This window comes from Dasypus novemcinctus, chromosome 21 (assembly GCF_030445035.2).
Source record: "Dasypus novemcinctus isolate mDasNov1 chromosome 21, mDasNov1.1.hap2, whole genome shotgun sequence".
NCBI lineage: Eukaryota > Metazoa > Chordata > Mammalia > Cingulata > Dasypodidae > Dasypus > Dasypus novemcinctus.
The window spans coordinates 6,190,452-6,209,343 of record NC_080693.1 but is presented as its reverse complement, the minus strand read 5'-3'; the positions used below and the strand labels follow the sequence as shown (position 1 = coordinate 6,209,343).

General features: G+C 39.4%; 1 long non-coding RNA gene across 1 annotated transcript; it reads right to left on the bottom strand.

Annotated features, from left to right (window-relative positions):
• Window positions 1-2,579: 2,579 nt before the first annotated feature.
• Window positions 2,580-3,711, bottom strand: LOC131274936 (uncharacterized). Its single transcript, XR_009182231.2, has 3 exons — window positions 3,609-3,711; window positions 2,992-3,141; window positions 2,580-2,716 (listed from the first exon to the last, which is right to left on the bottom strand). It is a non-coding gene; the product is annotated as an uncharacterized lncRNA (long non-coding RNA).
• Window positions 3,712-18,892: the final 15,181 nt, after the last annotated feature.

The following is an 18,892-nucleotide window of genomic DNA, read 5'->3' as shown; positions in this document are numbered from 1 at the left end:
GGCCCTCAACATCCAGCTAGTTCTCTCAGAAGGCAATCAAAACTATATAACCTGCTATCTGGGTAAAAACTCTGATTTAACATCAGAATTGGTTGGGACAATCCCTGCAAACTTATGTACTGCCAGTAAAACCCTAGCAAACAACTTGACCCAGTGTAATCTCTCAGGATTGTTCTTCCTATGTGGGAGCACTGCATATAGATGCTTAGAAGCCAATTGGACAGGGAATTGCTTCATGGTGTTCTTAACACCAAAAGTGTCAGTATGTACTGAACATGTGGTAGAACAAGCCCTAAACCTGCACCAAGAGTGGGCCAAATAAACGCTGCTTGCTGCCACCCTTATAGGAGCAGGTATAGTTGCAGAAATAGGAACTGGACTGGGAGGATTAGGTTCTCCCTTCAACTTTTATTACAAACTCTCCTGAGAATTAAATGAGGACATAGGACAGGTTGCTGACTCCATACTCTCCCTCCAGAGCCAAGTCAACTCACTAGCCACAGTAGCCCACAAAACAGGAGAGCCTTAGACCTATTAACAGCAGAAAAAGGAGGAACATGCATCTTCCTCAGGGAAGAATGCTGTTACTATGTCAACCAAACAGGAATAGTTTATACCAGAGTAAAATAGCTAAGAAACCAGATTCAGAGGAGAAAAAGGGAATCAGATGAGTCATGGAGCTGGAATCTCAGACAATGGTCTTCTTGGTTCCTGCCCCTAGCAGGTCCCCTAATCACTTTACTCATGTTAGTCACATTTGGCCCCTGCAGAGTCAATGCCCTTATCAGGTTCATTGAAACAACAGTAATCTAGAGAGCAACAGCAAGAGTTCTGGCCATAGGAGAATATAAACCACTTAGCATGAGTGATGCCCTATAGAAAAAGTTTTAGGGGCATCAAAGGAGGAGGGGGGAATGTTGAGAAATAAAAAGCCTAACAAAGATTACAAAAATATCTAGCAAATCACTTCTGCCCCTGCTTCTGTAAATCAGCCTGTGAAAATATGGCCTTGTAGGAAAATATCAAATGAATGACCCTTGCCCCCTGCTTCTGTACATCAGTCTGTGAAAACATGGCCTAGCAGGAGAATATCTAAAAAGTAATTCCTGCCCCTGCATCTGTATACCAGCCTTTAAAAGTGCAGCCTTGCACCGGCATTCTGCTTCTGTAACCCTGCCTGCAAAATTTTGCCTAGCAATGCATTAGCCAATGAGCAAGATTTATGCCACTCCCATCTGAAATCCTATATAAACCTACAGAAAATGAAAAATGGGGCTCAGAATTTGGAGATAGACTCTTCTCTGGGCCCACATGTAATAAATATGTTCCTCCATGTCTGAGTGCTGGATTTGGGTTTCTCTGTTATTCAGTACTCCTTGACTTTGCTGCAACAAAACAAAGAAACACCTTAAATGTCTAATTTGTATTATTATTGAAAACATCTAAAAATTAATTTGTGATGTAAAACGCAAAGAAAAAATTAGATCAAGTTGATCATTATTGATGTTTCATGACCAGAAAATATAAAATAAAATAAAAGATAGGTAAAGGAAAGGTTCAGGGAAAATATGAAAAAGTTTCCTTATATTTCTAACTAAGGCATCTGAAGTAATTAGAAACACAATCTACAAATGTGTAAATACTAAAATATGCATTAAGGCACTGTGTTCCATAACTCCACCTGGCTGCAAGCATAGCCTAACCTCCAATAGCTTCTTTACACCTTCCAAAACCACCTTACACAGATCCATTTATGCTGCCTCTGCTTTTGTCATCACTTAATGAAATCTTAAATTCAATTGGGGGACTGGATTGTTGAATTTTAGGCACAATATTTTATTGTATTTAACCAGTAAACTGTTACTATAAAGGTCATCAAATATTGAAAATCAAAATCCTAACATTTAAAAGTAACTGCTCTTTTTCATATACTATTTTCCTTCTTGGCTTCCTTTTTTATTACGTGTGTATATTCATCAAATGATCTGGCACTCTACACTGGCAATAAGCATTCATTCAGGAGAGTAGGCATAGGTTGAGCATAGAGGTTCTCTAGTCCAGGTGGACAAGACTCTTTGAAAAGAATGACATAGGCAAAAAAAGAATTTTGGGGGACAAAATAACCCAGGGAGATTTTGATTTCTTACATACTGCTGTATATAAAGCACATGGCTTGTCAGATTGGAGCATTTCATGGGCTTATGAAAATAATGTTATGAAATATACTAAAGTATCTCTCCAGTTATAATTAGATTCCAGTCAGGTAATAGTGACCCAACTCTAACAGATGTTGACTTTCTTAAGTGTTGACCTTGAACTCTTAGATCTGTGGATGACCAAAAGCATGGGAAATTTACAGTGAGATGCTTTGAAAAGGGCCCTAGGTTATGTTATACTGGCAGTATCTTGTAACAATGGGCAGTGGTTGGGTATTCTGCAGGCTTGCAAAATTTCAAACACATAAACAGATGCTAGTTTTGTCTAATATTCCCATGTATGTAGTATAATATTCCCATGTCTGAGTTTTAAGTGCATGTTTACAGTTTTAACATTCAGGCCACATACCTGGGTACTCTTGGCTCTAAGTCATAGAAGCTAGTAACATTGTTGACAGTTGTCTCTGTGCCTCTGTTTTCCATCTGATGTATGTGAGTAGTAAACACAGACACCACATATGGCTTGATCAGAATTCAGTGAGTTACTGTAGTAAATTTTGCTGTGGTCAAAAGGAAGTATTTTGTTGTCAGTGTTGACAGTGATAACTTTCCTGTGTAAACACAACACAGTCTAGTATGAAGAAATACAAGCACACCCACATATATATACTCAGATATACAACAACATGATGTAGCCTTGTTCATTGACATCCCTTAACTCCAATTTAAACAAATCCATACCACTGAAGTAGAATGCAGTTGCTTCCAGGGACTGCAGAAATGTTCAAATTCTTACACTTGAGATCAGTTTCTCTCACCACACCTCAATTCTTACCCTCACATGGAATCAGGAATTACACCAGTTCTCCCCACTAAAACCAGCAAGGAAAAACGGATGGAATTCATCTAGATTTCCATCCTTTTCTATTTTCAGACTGTGAGAGATCCCCAAATACACATCTTTTTCTCTTGTTCTTGAGGCCACCTGTAGTGAAAGAAAGGAGAGCATATGAGGATCAGATCGTGATGTGTACTGTTTACACAGATCTTTTGCTTTCTTAGTTACCCTAGAAAATCAGATGAGAAACCATGGTTGAGTCAAAGAACACAAAAGCAAGAGTAGAGGACACCATTTGAAAAGGTGCAGAATTTCCTAAAAGTTATTTCTTTCTCTTCCTTTTTGGCAGGCAATTCCAAAATTATTAATCCAAAGAGGAAAATTTGTCACTGAGGAAAAGGTCTTCTATCTTTGAGTCTCCCACCCAAGGCCACCAAAACTGAAGCCTCTCTGTCACCAGGTATCTGTTGGTTAGAGAGTCTACCCATGCCCACTAACCCCAGACAGTACCTGAATTCTATTATCTACATAATCAGGTTTTCAAATCTGAACTTGATTGAAAGAGAAACCTAGAAAGCAAAACATCATTTTCAAACAAAGAAAGGAAGCCTTACCTTGGTCTCATATGGATTCTACACATCTGCCCTGGAATTAGGAAGTTCCTCCAATGGATCACCTGTGGAAGATGGGAGATTACAGAGTAACTATCAGTGTATTAGAGATGCACCTTGTGAATTACTCAGGTAACAATGCTTGACTCTTACAACGTGCTTCTGTTTATGGATGTTTGTTATCAAACAAAAATTGACCTACTGGGCTATCCACTGCGCAAATTTTATTTCTCTTTTATCTGTATATATTATGTTTTCTCAATGTGGAAACTGCCTAAGAACTTGATTATCTATCAATTGCTATGACTTAATTGAATTAATTTTCCGAATATCACTGTGTATTGAAAGACTATTCAATGCACAGTGGAGAAAATGTCCTCTATTTTCCCAATACTTACCATTATGGAGGACAATGGATAGGTGAAAGCATTGATATATAACTATATAAAAATGGAAATTTTAGCTTAACCCACAAGTATAAAAGCAAATGTGCATGTTGGTTCATAAATTGCTATTTAGAAATTCAAGTTTTTATAGATTTGGAAAACTAATTATGTGAATGGAAGGAACACACCCCACATATACTGAGTTATATACACATTTCAAGATGAATAGAAGTTGTAAAAAGCAAACTTTCAGACGTCTCATCATGTGAAATGTCTCCCTTTTGATCACTACAATTCCAGATTTACTACATAATCTGAAATAAATAACTGACTACATCCTTCCTTGGTAAAAAAAATATGATCAGAATAGACATGGCCATGAGGAAGAGATGAAAGATACAGAAAATCATAAGAAAAACTAAATTTCTCTAAAGGGAGATTCATTTTAAGGCAATGAGCTTGACAGAAGGACCTAATATATATATATATTCAAGAGTAAGAGAAAAGTATAAAACACATATAAAAGTCTGTAGGGCAAATTGGAGAAGATAAACTAAAAAAACAAAAGAATATTTTGTGAAAAAAATAACCATATTTGGGGGGATTGGATTAATTAAGTAGGTCAATGATCATATCTCTCAAGCAGCAATTGAGATTTCCCATCTCTATGAACCAGAGTAATGAAACGTGGTCGCTTTTCTGCCTGCTACCAACTTCAAATCTCACTGGGCACAGAGTGACTGTTAGAACCAGGAGCCATATATGTATCATAAGATAACCATGCCAACTGGTCATCCCAGAATTTTCAGAGCGAATGTATTCTCAATATTGTGAGGTCCAACTGCTGTTATGTGACCATTGTGACCAGCAATGAATGGGTACTACTGTTTTTCCACATCCTCTCTAATACTTGCTATTTTCAGTTTTGTTTTTTATAACAGTCATTCTAGTAGGTGTGGAATGATATCTTATTTTGGTTTTGAGTAACATATCCTAATAGTTAAAGATGGTGAACCTCTTTTCACCAGCTTTATGGAAATTTATATGTCCTCTTTGAAGGACATATACTTCTTTTTCCAATTTTTTAATTGGGTTGTTTTTCACTGTTTGTTGAGTTTAGGGTTCTTTATATATTCTAGATATAAAACCCTTATTGGATATATGGTTTACAAATATTTTCTACCCTGGAATTAGTTGACTTTTTGTCTTTGTGACAAAGTCATTTTAGGCACAAAAGTTTTAAATTTCACGACGTCTCATTCATCTATTTTCTTTTGCTATGTGTGCTTTCGGTACAAATTCTAAGAAACCATTTCCTAACACAAGATGCTGAAGGCCATCTTTATGTTTTCTTCTAAAAGTTTAATGTTTCTAGCTCTTCTAAGACTTTATAGACTTTCAGTTTATTTGTGTATATGATAAGAGATAGGGTCTTCCATCACTCTTTTGCATATGGATATCCAGTTCTCCAACATCATTATTGAGGCTATTCTTTCCTCCATTGAGTGGACTTGGAAGACTTGCCAAAAATCAATGCGACATATATGTGAGGGTCTATTTCTGAAATCATGCAGTCCAATCAAAGAACCACACGCTCACAGGCATGTATTAGTTTAATTACTTGGTCTTCTGAGATTCACAAAAGAACATCAAGCTGTCACAGATCTTAAGAGCACACAATTGTATGCCAACAAATTAGAAACCTAGATGGAATAGATACATTCCTAGAAACACATGAGCAACCTACAGTGACTCTAGAAAAGATAGAAAGTCTCAACAGAGCAGTTACAAGTAAAGAGATGAAATCCACATCAAAAACCTCCAATCAGAGAATGATTTGAAAAGACAGCTCTCCACAGAAGATAAACATAGGGTCAGAAGGACCTTGAAAAGATGGTCAACACCATTTGCCTTTAGGAAAATGCAAATTGAAACCACAGTGAGATACCTTTTCACATCCACTAAAATGGTTGCTATTAAAAACAGAAAATAACATGTAGAGAGGATGAGGATAAATAGGAACACTCTTTCAAGGCCAGTGGCAATGTCAAATCGTGTAGTGGCTATGGAAGAGAGACTGGGGATTCCTGAGAGATCTAAGTATAGAACTACCATATGACCTGGCAATTCCACCACTAGATATATACCCTAAAGAAATGAAAGCAGGGTCATGAAAAGATGTTTGTACACCAGTGTTCATAAGGCCATTATTCAGAATTGTGAAAAGATGGAAGGAACTCAAATTATCAATCAACTAATGAATAGATAAGGAAAACATGGTATACACACACACACGCATATACAGACATACAGTGCAATATTATTTAGTCATAAAAAGGAGTGGGATTGTCCCCATTATGCAAGAAAAGAAAATCTGTTAATATAATACACCATATTGACAAAAAGAAGGGAACAAAAATGATCATCTCAATTTATGTGCAAAAGGCATGTGACAAAATCCTGTTTCTTTTCCTCATAAAATCACTTAGAAAAGTAAGAATAAAAGGAAATGCCCTCTACATGAGAATGAACACTGTGGCAGTTTGAAATAATCAATGGACCTCCCAAGTGTCATTATGTTTGTAAACCCCGAAAGACATTATTTTGTAAATGGGCCTGTTCCTCGGTGTAACCCACTTTGATTGCCTTAGATGCACCACAGAGGTCTTTAACTAAATTACCTGTTAAGATTTGGAATTGTCCTGAATGACACTGCAATGACAGATACAGACCATTATATATCCTGCCAAAACCTACAGAATTGCGTGGGAGAGAATGTAAACTACAATCCATGCTTAGTGGCAATGCTCCAAAGTGGGTTCATCAATTGCAATGAATGTGCCACACTAATGAAAGAAGTTGTTCATGAGAGGAAAAGTGGGAGGGGTGGGGAGTCGGGCATATGGGAATCCCTTATAGTTTTTTATGAAACATTTTATGTAATCTTAAGTATCTTCTAAAAATAAATAAAAAAATATTTTTAAGATTTACCTGTGAAATGTGGGCTTTGATTCAACCAAGTCAGGAGGGTGTGACTCATGTTTGAGTACCCACACCCTTGGTACAAAAGGACTCTTACTCAAGACAACACACAGGAAGAGAGAAGAAGACAAGGAAGAGAGAACTTTGTCAGTTCCGGAGCCCCGAGGAGAGATGAGTCATTTCCTGATTGTCTGCCCAGAGAGACAAGCCCTATGCCAGCATAAAGCTGAGATTGGAAGAAACTGGGCCGGCAGCCTTAAGAGGAAGAAAGAAGGAGGCAGAGAACACCCACCATCTTGTCTCAACACATGGCAATTGGCTTTGGTTGGAAAGCAGCCATGAGTTGGAATCTGTATGGCCTTATAAGTGTAAGTTTTTACCACAAATAATTACTCTTTATAAAAGCCAAAAGATTTTTGGTACTTTGCATCAGCACCCCTTTGGCTGACTAATACAGGCATATATGAAACAAACCACTCCCAACATCATACTGAATGGTGAAAGATCGAAAGCTTTCCTTCTGAGATCTGGAGCAAAACAAGGATGCCCGCTGTCACCACTGCTCTTCAGCACTGTACTGGACATTCTAGCTAGAGCAAGCAGAGAAGAAAAATAAATCAAAGTCATCCATATTGGAAAGGAAGAAGTAACATTTTCACTATTTGCAAACCACAAGATTCCATGTATAGAAAGCCTCATAACTCCACAACAAAAATACTAGAGCAAGAAAGAAATTGAGCAAAGTGATGTCCTATGAGATAAACACCCACAAATTTGTAATATTTATGAACGATTGTAATGAGCGTTTCAAGGAGGAAATGAAGAAAAATATCCATTTCCAATTACAATTAAAACAAATATCTCAGAATAAATATAGCCAAGGTTGTAAAGAACTTATGTACGGGAACTACAAAACTGCAAACAGAAATCAAAGACCTAATAAAGGGAAAGACATTGCATGCTCACGGACTGGAAGGCTAAATATTGCCAAGGTATCAACTCTACCAAAAACGAATGATAGATTCAATGCAATCCCAATGAAAATTGCAATAAACAGCTTTGCAGAAATGGAAGACAATCATCAAATTTATTTGGAAGGATATGCTATCCTGAAAAGTCACAACCATCATGAAAAACAGAGTTGGAGGATACACCTTTCTTGACTTGAAACTTATTACAAAGCAGCAGTGGTCATAAAAACATGGTCCTGGCATAAGAATAAATATATAGATCAATGGAATCAAAGTGAGAGTTCAGAAATTGACCTTCTCTTTTATGGCCAATTGATTTTTCCCAAGGATGCCAGGTACCCTCAATGGGGAAATAATGGTCTCTTCAATAACTGATGCTGGCAGAACTGGGCATCCATATGTAAAAGTATGATGGAGGACAACTATCTCATATCATATACAAAAATTAACTGAAACGTATAAAGACTTAAAAGAACTAGGAACATAAAACTTGTAGAAGAAAACTTAAGAAGATCTCCAGAACCATGTGTTGGGCAATATTTAGTTTTGTTTTTTAAAAATATTTTATTATTATCATTCTTATTTTAAAGATACATAGATCACACAAATTTTTGCATTAAAAAACATAAAGGTTCCCATATACTGCATTCCACACACACCCCCACTCCTTCCAATCAACAACTTCTTTCATTAGGGCAGTACATTCATTGCACTTGAAGGGCACATTCTGGAGCATTGCTACACTGCATGGATTATAGTTTATTTTGTAGTTTGCACTCACTCCCAGTCCATTCAGTGGGTTATGTCAGGTTATATTATGCCTGCATCTGTCCCCGCAATATCATTGAGGGGAACTCCCAAGTCCTGAAAATGCCCCAATATCACACCTCTTTTTCCCCCGTCCCTGCCTTCGGCAACTCCCATGGCCACTGTCTTCACATCAATGAAATGATTTAATTCTTCCAGTGCTAGAGTCATGACAATTCTAGAGGAGAATACCAGTAAATCCATTCTATTTTATGCCTGCATCCTGAGGACCCTGGGATGGCCATGTCCACTCCAACTTTAAATCAAAAGGGGGCTTACATCCCACATGGCTGATGGATGGAATTTTCCCACTTGCATTTGTAGACTCTCTTGGTTCCCTGGTGCAGTGGTTGACTATCCTCACCTCCCTGTTAGTTGACATGGGCAGTCCAATGGACAGGAGAGTAGGTGTTGCAACTCTGCTGAGGCTCAGGACCCAGCTGGCATATAGACAGTCCAGAGATTCAAGTCTCCTGAGCATACACCAAACCCAGCACCTATCACAGGTAAGGGAAAAGTGACAGAAGAAGCATGCATAGAGAGGTCACATCTGAATCCAACTCCACACTCAGGAACACAAATTCCACTGACAAGGCAGTGAACTCCAGAGCCATCTGTCATGATCATAGGACCTGGGTGTGCCTGTATCCCTCAGAAGGACCCTTCCCTGGGGTTGTACCTACTTTGGCTGTCTCTGAGATCTTGTTGAGATGAGCATAAGTGCAACCCTTCTGAAGACCTCCCAACACATTTTGAAGCCTCTTAGCCATATAAACTCATTTGTCTTTACCACTTACCCATTTTATTCAAGGTCTTTCTCTAGGTGCATCACCGGCAGGTGTTGGTAGTAATACCTCAGCCCAGAGTCATATCCCACACTGGGGGGAAGGTAATGCACGTACATACTGAGCTTGGCTTAGAGAGTGGCCACATTTGAGCAATGTGGAGGCTCTTGGGATGTAACTCGTAGGCACCCTACAGTTTAGGCCTACTTGTAATTTAAAGCACTTAGGCCCATAAACATAGTCATCAGTATCAAGGGCCCATCACTGGACCATCCTTCTTCACTGGTCTTTGCCCTTGTACTTGGGGTATTGTTGCTGCTCCACTGGGGAGTGGGGCAGAGTTTCCCAGAATGGGAACTCAGCACTCCCTCAGTTGTTGGAAACTCTGAAGTGAGGTATCATTGATGGGGAATGCATGGGTAGGAGGGAGTTCTCCAGGGCAATGTCCTCTTAGATTTTACACCCAAAGCAAAAGCAACAAGAGAAAAATAGATACGTGAGACCTAATCAAGATTATAAGCCTTTGTGCCTAAAATACCTTTATAATGAAAGCAAAATCAGTCTAATTCTACGGAAGAATATATGGGGAAATCATATATCCAATAAGGGTTTTCTATCTAGAAAATATAAAGAATCGTGAAGGTCATCAACATATATAGAATGAAAGACAACCCAATTAAAAAACGGACAAAGCTGCTGTCAGTTGCACGGTGGAGTGGGCATCGCCATGCCAGAGTCCTCAGGATTGGGAAATGAACTATGGCCTAGAGTGGACTTACTGGTATTCTACTATGGAATTATTGTGGCTCTAGCAATGGAAGAAATTATACCACTGATGTGGAGACAGTGGCCACTGGAGTTGCTGAAGGCAGTGAGAGGGAAAAGGAGGCGTATTATGGAGGCGTTTTGGGGAATTGGAGTTGACCTGAATGATATTGCAGGCACAGATGCAGGGCATTATATATCCTGCCATAACCCACTGAATGGACTGGGAGAGTGAAAACTACAATGTAAACTATAATCCATGCTGTGTAGCAATGCTCCAAAATGTATTCATCAAATGCAATAAATGTGCACCACTAATGAAAGAAGTTGTTGATGTGGGAAAATGGGGGTTGTGGGGAGTGGGGCATATGGGAATCTCCTTCATTTTTTAATGGAACGTTTTGTGTGATGTATGTATCTTTGAAAAATAAACAAAATATTGCATCTGAGACTGAGTGGAATCTCTCCTGAGTTATTTATGGTAGACTGAATCAAAATTAATGTTTCTAACAGTGAAAAAATGAAACTAAAAGTACGTTTTGAAACATGGGCAAAAGTCTTGGATATGTCTCCAAAGGGTAAAAAATGGCAAGAAAGCACAAAAAAAGATGCTCCCTGTCATTGCTATGATAGATATGCAATTCAAAACCAAAATGAGATATCATAACATACCCACTAGAATGGCTCTTATTAAGAAATGGAAAATAACAAGTACTGGAGAGGATGTGGAGAAATAGGAGCACCCAGTCATTGCTGGTGGCAAAGGAAAATGGCCACACAGCAGCAGTTGGACCTTGCAATATGGAGAAGGCATTCACTCTGAAAATTCTGTGATGACTGGTCGCCATGGTTACTTCATGATGCACATCTGCCTCACGGTTCTAACTGTCACTCTGTGCCCAGAGAGATTTGAAGTTGGTGGCAGGTGGAAAAGCTCCCAGCTTCGTTCGTACGGCTCATAGAGATGGGAAACCTCAATTGCTGCTCAAGAGGTGTGAACATACTGACCTACTTAATCTAGTTAATACCCCTCAAATTGGCTAGTTATTTTTCAACAAAATATTCTCCTCATTCTTTTCTAGTTTCTCCTCTCCCAACTCATCCTACAACATTTCAGATGAGCTTTATACTTGTCTCGTACTACTTTGTTCATATTTTAGATCCTTCTATCAAGCTGGTTGCCTTAAAATGAATCTCCCACTAGAAAAATTTAGCATTTCTTTTAATGTTCTGTACCCTTCCATCTTCTCCTCAGCTCCATGTCTGTTTTGATGCTGTTTTTCACTCAGCAAGGGCCAAGTAAATTATTCATTTCAGAATTTGGAGTTAAAATGGATGGCTAGACATCAGAAGTGAGGCATTTCATAAGACGAAATGTACTAAAGTTGGTTTTTAACATGCTTTACCATTGCTATGCATCCTGAAATGCATATGTAACTCAGTATGTTTAGGGAATCCATTGCTTCCATTCATATAACTAGTTTTCCAAGAACTTGAGTTTCTAAATGTCAGTTTATGAACCAATATGCACCTTTCCTTTTATCCTTGGGGTTTATCCAAAATTTTCATTTGACAAACTTACTTATTGATGCTTTCACTTACCCACTGCCCTCCCTAATGGTAAGTATGGGGAAAATACTGTAATTTTTTTCTCTACCACCCAATGAGCAGCATATCTTTCAACACACAGCAATAGATAGAAAAATAGGAAAATGAACTCATAGACATTGATAGATAAGCAAGTGCTTTGACACTTTCCCACACAGAGAAAAAAAGATAATGTATATAGATGAGAAGATAAATAATATTTATGTAGTCGGTGGCCCAATAGCAGCCCAGTTCTGGTTTGGTATAACCAACATCCATAAAGAGAAGCATCACGAGTCAAGCAGTGTTCCCAGAATAATTCATGAGATGTATTCCTGATATACTGAGAGTTACTCTGTGTCTTCCCGCCTCCCACAGGTGACCCATCAGAGGAACTCCCTAATGCCAGGGCAGGTGAGGAGAACCCATCTAACACAAAGGTAGGGTTGGCTTTCTGTATTTAAAATAAATGTGTTGGTTTCTTGGTTTCTTTCTTTTGCAATCAAATTCAGATTTGAAAAATTCATCACGTAGAGTATAGAATTTAGGTACTGTCTGCTTGGGGGTAAGCAGGAATGGGTAGACTCTCTTTCCAACAGACAGCTGGTGCCAGAGGGCCTTCAACATTGGTGGTGTCAGTTGGGAGACACTATGTAGAAGACCCCCTGCCTTAGTGGCATTTTTTTCTCCTTATATTAATAATTTTGTAATTGTGTGCCAAAAAGGAATAGAAGGAAATACAATCTGGGAGGGTCTGCACCTTTTCTAATGGTGTCCTCTACTTTGCTTTTTTGTTCTTTGACTTAACAGTGGATTCCCATCTGGTTTTCTACAGCAACTAAGAGAGCAAAAGACCTGTGTAAACAATACCCAGCCTAATCTGATTCTCACATGCTTTCTTTTCTTTCATTACAGGTAGCCTCAAGAACAAGAGAACAAGGTGTGTATTCTGGAATCACTGAAAGGCTGAGGATAGAAAATAATAGAAATCTAGATGAATAGGTTGGCTTTCCATGATGGCTTAGGTGGGGATAATTGGGATAATTCCCAATTCCTGGTGGGAGTGAGAATTGGGGATGGTGTGAGAGAAACTGATCTCAAGGGAAAGAACCTTGATCATGTTTCCTCAACTTTGATCATGTTTCTGGAAGCAGCTGGGTTGCCCTTGGGTAGTGTGGATTACTATTGATTGTAGTTGAGGCATGGCAATGAGTAAGTCTGTGTTGTGTAACTGTGAATCTGAATGTGTGTGTGTCTGTGTGCTTGTATTTATTCATACTAGACAGTGTTCCTGTTTACACAGGTAAATCAACATTGTCAACTCTACCAAGAAAATAATTCCTTCTGACCAGTGCACAGTTTACATACAGTAACTTATTAAATCCTCATCACAGCCATATGTCATGCAGGGGTTTAAAATACTGACACCTCAGCTGGAATACAGAGGCACAGAGACACATGTCAACAATCTCACTAGAGCCTAAGACTTAGAGCCAGGTTCTGTACCCAGGCATGAGGCTCCAATATTGAAACTGAACGTGCATTTGAAGCTCAGACATGGGGATATCAAACAATGTACATGGGAAAATTGGACAACATTAGCATCTATGCATGTACTTGAAAGTTTTCAAGCCTACCGAGTTTTCAACCACTGCTCATCAGTATAAGATTTTTGCCAGTGTCACATAACCCAGATTACCTCTCAAATTACCATACTGCTAATTTCACATGCATTTGTCCAGTCACATATCTGAGAGTTCAAAGTCACTATGTAGGGAAACAAAGACAATATCTCTTAGATTTGGGTGACTCGTCATTACCTGGCCAGTATCTGATTAAAATCAGGAGATTCTTTTAGTGTATTTGCTAACATTATTGCCAGTAGCCCAAGAAATGTGCCAGTCTTGCAAGCCATGAGTTGTATGTACAGCAGAAGGTAAGAACTCAAAATTTCCCTCGGTTATTAGCCCAGGTCACCCTTATTGAACTGTCTTGTGCGCCTGGTTAGAGATCCTCTGTGCTCAACCCATGCCTATCTCCTTAATGAATTCTCCGGTGTGGGCTGCTTAGTGCCATCACAGATCAAGCACCAGCTCACTCATGAATACACACATGGAATAAAAGAGGAATTTGTTATTATGTAACATTTACATAATCTACAACTTCTATAAATACAAACAATTTTTTAAGTTGAGAAGGAAAACACAATAGCAAAAAGAGTAGTTATCTTAAATGTTAGGATTTCAACATTTTAAATTTCAAAATTGGATTTCCTATATGTCAACAGATTACTGAATAAATACACAAAATACTGTGCCCAGAATTCAATAATCCAGACCCTAAATAAACTGTAAACTTCCATAAAAGGGACAACAAATGGAGAGGCAGCATAAATGGACCTGCGGAAGGTGAAATGGTTTTAAAGGTAGTTAAGCTGTGCTTCAAAACACATGGTGTTATGGGATGCAGGTTGTGTCATAATGAACACATTACTATTTGTGCATTTGTAGATTTACCATTTGTAAGACACTTTAGGAATCCTTAGCTGGAAATCCAAGGAATCTGCTTCTCATTTGTTCCTGAACCTTTCCATTATTTCCTTCCTTCCTTCCTCCCTCCCTTCTTTCCTCCCTCCCTCTCTCCCTCCCTTCCTTCCTTCCTTTGTCCCTCTCTCCCTCCCTCCTTCTTTCATTCCCTCCTGTAATCAGCGTTGTCACTAATGACCCACTTTCTTCTTTCTGTTTTATATCAAATATTGATTTTCTTTAGGGTATTTTCCTCATAACAACTCACTTAAGACTTTTAAGGTGCTTCAGTGGTTATGAAGCATGACTATATAAATAAATGCTTAACTTAAATGGAAGGATTCCTTTTAACAGCCTTTTGCATTAGTGAACTGTCTATCTTCACAGAAAACTTTTGCCAGATTTTGAAGTACATCACAGAATTGATTTCTTTGCATGGTTTGTTTGTAGTGTTACTTATAAGACTATACCCTGTATGACAAAAACATATTCAAAGTACAGATAGGTGTTTTCATTTCATATTTTTGCCGGGAAACAAATGCAATGAAAACTTTTAACTTGAATATCTCATTCTCCAAGATATTAAAAGGCAAAAAAAAAAAAGGAGAACTAAAAAGTTTTGATATTTGTCTCCTGTCAAATCATCCACAGTACAGGTTCTTTTGCAGAACGTGTCACCTATACAATACATGTCAATTGCATTGATGTATAGAAGGGATAATTGTATCCTGGATGCTCTGGGTGCCTCTTAAATGTGCCAGAACGACCTGGGTATAAAGATGAACACCAAGAATGGGTGCACACATGGAGAAACTCACCCATGATGCTGTGGGGAGGGTGCTGTTACATTCACCTGGAAAACAGTGTTCTGGTATGGATTAGAGGCATGTGCACCTGTGACCCAGCAGGCCCTGTCCTTGTTCTGTATAATCTAAGGGCCATGAATGAGGCACGAATGCAATGTCCACACAAAGGCCTGCAAAGACTCATTTGCAACAGTTTGATCCTGAGCAGTCATTCAGGGAAACAATACAGTGTATAAAATGTAGAAGGAATACACTTATTGTGCTATGTCCTAATGTGATATAATTACTTGGCATTCCAAATAGCAAATGTTGATTCACAGAGCAACAGCTTGGAATTCCCACAATATTCAGATATAACATCCAGCCGTACTCAAAAGAGTTTATACTGTGTGCTTCCATTGATAGGGTGTGAAAAAGAGAGAACTCTAAACGACGGTGATCATGGTCAGAATAGTGGTAATTGCTGGGGGCTACTGACAGGAAGGAGCAAACGATAGGCCACCAGGGGCTGGACACATTCTGAGTGTAGGTCAGGGTGTTCACAACACGTGTGTTTATATGAACCACCAAGCCCTGTGAAGTGCATTTGTGTACTTCACAACCATTACAATAAGCATTCATGTTTAGAAAAAAGAAATACAAAAAGTAAGCATGCCCACAAAAGTAATCTCCAGGTCCCAGTGGCTTCCTATGTTTACCACACAATATTCATAAAGACATAATGCCAAAGCAGAACACACTTGCAAAGAATAGATAGAGGGACACTCTTTCATCAAATCAAGAGAATCTCGATACCAAACTCCAGAAAGACAAAGATGGGAAAGGGAAATTACAGAAAGAACATTCTTCTGAATACACGTGCTGAAAGCGTGGAAAACGTCTGCATTTTGGACCAGAGATTGCAAAGGAAAGTACCTGGGATTTCCTGGCAGGATTTCTGTGGGACGATAGCAGAGGATGCAGGTTTCTGAGGGCAGCCTGGGAGAGGGAGTAGAAGGGAAATCCCTTAATTGATCAGAGCGTGGGACCCAAAGGAATGCAGGCCCGGGTTGCTGAGCAAATCCCTAGATGGGGATTCTAAGCTATGTCTAGGGATGGGACTCTCTCCTTCCTCACTGCTTATTCAGGCTTCACTGGTTGAAGGGAGCTAGTGCTTTGCAGAGCTGCCCTGGGCAGTTATTTGTGAAAATCCTGGGTTCTGAGCCACCATGGTAGCCAAGCTGGTGACTGGTCATCAGGAGTGGTTAGCTGACCCCCAGGAAGTCTTGCACAAGGCAGCTGACAGTGTGAATAGTTTGGGGTAGGATGTCCACAAGAGTCCCTGGTCCTTCAGAGGAACTCCATTTGGGGGAACCTGAGTCATATTCTGCATCAGAGAATTAACTTTTAGGCAGACAGTAGGGTGAGGATTTGAGCCATTCTCTTCCCTGGAATCAAGTACTTGGCTGGCCTTTGTCCACGGCTCCTGGGAGGGAACTTGGAACCCCTGGAATTTGCCAAGTTGGAGTAGTGCTTACATTTCCTGACCCAAATCCTTCACTCACCAATGTTGTGAACACAAAGGACTCATTTGGGGTTGACAGGACAGTGTGCATATTCTCCAGGAGCTCTAAAGCATCACACCCATGTAGGGCTGAAAGTCAGTGTCACGCCTCCCCTGTCCTGAGCCATCAAGGCTCAGGACAAGCCACCCTCTCTGGAGGAAAGCACTAGTAGAATACTTGCTTATTCCTCCCAACTTTTAACAATTGAGCTCTTCTAAGTCTTTTATGACGTATTGGGCACTTTTCTTAAGGCTTTGCTTGCACTTACTCATTCTTTCAGTTTCATAATATGCACAATTAAGTAGATCTTATTAAAGTTTTCAAATGACAGTGCTGAAAACTGAACCCAGAAAATTTACAAGCTATAACCTGGCTTGGGTGGCCTCTAAATGGTATTTGAACCCAGTTGATACTAGCACACATACTTTGGCCACTGTGCTTTGCTGCTTTCCTATGCTGTCCCATCTACAAAAAGGCATCCTGCATCTGTCTATTGAGTGTCTAAAGTGAACAACACAAAACTACATCTTTTGAAACCAAAATTAGACCCAATGGGGTCTTCTGGGAAGCTCCTTAATGAGAGGGTGATAGTTTGAACTCTAAATCATTCATTAAAGATTTCCTATGCTCAACTGTCAATAACATGTCAACTGATATTTCTATTGTGCATGCATTTCCCAGGTTCATGTCTCAAGTATAAAAAAAGAAAATGTGCTACTCAATCCAAAAAGTCTACTGCCCGCCATTCCCAGTCTGTCAGACGTCGCAAAATCACCATGTGGCCAAGGAAGAGGAAGGGCCGTCAAATGTCCCCAAGCAACTCTTCTTCTTTGGAAGGTACAGTGGAATTGCAATCATTGTATTGCCTCAGTAATGTTGCCTGTGGTTTATTTAGTGTCCCCTACTGAGGAAAAACCTACACAAAGGCTAAGACACCATCTTTTTTTAAAATTCATGTTTGACAACTTTATTAATCGTGTTAGTAGATAGCACCACAACCACATAGTGAAAGATGCACTGACAAAAGTCGGTTTGGGTTTACTGGTACACAGCATTTCAAGGTAATGTTTGGTCATTAATCTATTTATGAACTTTAGCTGAAAGAGTTGACTTCAAAAAAGTGCTGTGAGATTGTTATAAAAATGATATAAATTGTTAGAGGAATTTTAGGTTCACATAAAAATTGTGCAGAGAGTACAAAAAGTTCCTACATGTTTCCCTGCCATCCTTCCAGTGCAGACCCAGCACTGTTTCCCCTGTTGACCCCTCTCATTATTATGGATGTGTGTACAATTAAAGGGACAGCACCAGTACATTGTTCTGGAGAGTCATGCTTCCTATCTACCCCTCTGTGCATTTTGACAAAGGCATATTGTCATGTAACTCCCGTGACAAAAATTCAGGTGTTTTATTGTGTCCCACAAATTACATTCAGAAATCCTTGGTAACTGTGTGTGGTGGACTCATTTGGAAATAATGTATTTGTAGATGTGATTAAGATGAGGTCTATTGAATTAAGGGTGGGTGTTAATATTCTATGACTAGAGAGCACTTATAAGAAGGTAAGAGACAGGAGAAAGCTGTGTGAAGATGGACCAACACTGGGAGAAGGAGGCCATGTGAAGATGGAAGAAGAGACTGGAGTTGTGCTGCCATAAGCCAGGGCACCTGGAGCCACCTGAAGCCACAAGAGTCAAGGAGTGACTCCTGGCTAGGCTCCTCAGAGAGACAGAGAGTGGTGCTATGGACACGATGATTTTGGAGTTTTTGTCCCTAGATCTGTGAGGGAATAAGTTTCTGTTCTCAACCCACCCAATTTGAGGCAATTTATTATGGAAACACTAGGAAACTAACTAGATTTGGTATTGGGAAGTGGGGTGTTGCCTTAATAGATACATGGAGAGGTCGCACAGAGGCTTCACATCAAAGCATTGCTTCTGAACACAGACATGGGTGAAGTTTACCCACATGTTTCCGAGTTGTGTGCAGCCAGTGAGACTTCCCATTGAGGCCCCAGACAGCAAAGATAACAAACAGAACTCAGCACTCTGCCCTCCCTGGATTTCCAAATATGTACCCAAAAAAAAGGGAAATCATTGTTGTATTCAAGAATTTCAGAGAGTAGGTTT